This window comes from Pteropus vampyrus, unplaced genomic scaffold (assembly GCF_000151845.1).
Source record: "Pteropus vampyrus isolate Shadow unplaced genomic scaffold, Pvam_2.0 Scaffold156, whole genome shotgun sequence".
Taxonomy (NCBI): Eukaryota; Metazoa; Chordata; class Mammalia; order Chiroptera; family Pteropodidae; genus Pteropus; species Pteropus vampyrus.
The window spans coordinates 2861210-2862779 of NW_011888937.1; positions in this window are offsets into that span (position 1 = coordinate 2861210).

Consider the following 1570-nt stretch of genomic DNA (forward strand, 5'->3'; position numbering starts at 1 on the left):
AAACAATTATAAATATCATTAATAATATATAACTATAAAAAGTTTTTTCACTGTTAGGACAATTTGTGCAGTTGGTTCTGAAGAGAAGATATATGATCCTGAGTTACTAAACTTGTACCTACTAAAAGAAAGTACTAAAAACAACAAGGTCTAATATATTCTCTATTTTTATACTTAATTGCTGAAATATTATCGCATGTTAACTTGCTTCATAATGGAACATTTCTTACATTAAACTTTCTTGTTATAGTTGTATTTCTTTCCTAGAATGAGTGTGAGTATACGTGTGTGTTGATTTTATTTAGTTAGTTTTTGTTGTTGAGAGATTAAACCCTTTCTTTATACTCCACCCCAATTCAGTCAGGGTGGAGAATTAATCTAGACTGGTTAAATACCAGGACACTGATAAGACCATTGCCATAGGAGACAGTGTTCAATGCTACACATATCGAGGTTCATTAAAGCATAGTCCCATTACTCATACTCTTTTCCTGATTGCTCAGTTAGTCACTTCTCACAACTGCAGTCTTAGAAATCTTCTTTCCAGGCATTAAAATAAACACTTTCTTGTACATTATTCATTTCATTACTTGTGTGTGTTCTCTGGTTTGTTTATGCCTAAAAACATATTAATAAAATCTGATATTTGGGTTTAGTTCCCCAGGGAAGGTGGCTGGGTAAAAATGCCTAGGCTATGCAAAAGGAAGTTACTCTGCAATGTAACTGCACACCTCTGCATTCTATATTAATGTTTAGGGCAACTAATATGCATTCTTTTGGATTTCTCTTGAGAAACTTAAGGAGAAGGAAAGATCTTAGGGATGGCCAAATTTGAGATATATTGCCTTATTACTTATCCAGCAAACAACAAAAATCTTTTGAATTCCATTTTGTCATACTAAAAAATACCTTTTTAAGTAGGAAATACATTCAACCATCAGTCCAGACACCATGACAATCTGTACTCATACTGGGAAAATAATTTTACTTTCCAGATCCCAATGGTGACATTATTTGCTGACATAAAATGTTATTGGTAAAACATTCTAGGTATATCACAGGAAATAAGGGAAAAGTATAGATATGCATCTTTATCTATCTACACTTTATTTTAAAAAGTATGCTATAATAAGCCTAACGAAAAGGAATGACAAATTTAAAGAAATGTGGATCTTAGAGGAGAAAAGTAAAGTGAACAAAAGATAGTAAAAAAAGGCAGAATAATTTCAAAATCCTCTGCCCATTATATTTCTACCAGCACAGTTTACCTTAACTTTAATGTCTTTTATTCCTCTACTCATTTTGGGCAGTGAGGATTCTTAAAAGTTTTATTCAAGAATTCAAGTATTAAATTATATGAGACACAAAGTGCTTTGAAATATAATAAAGTACTATCCAATATTATGAAGTTCCTGCTCCTCTCTTACAGATAATACTAGTTTTCCAACACTAACACCAACTCTTTGAATCAGAAGTGAATAAAGTGTGTGTGTGTGTGTGTGTGTGTGTGTGTGTGTGTAATAAAAGTGTCATTGCCTTGAGATGGAAAAATAGATAAAGAGCAAGTTTA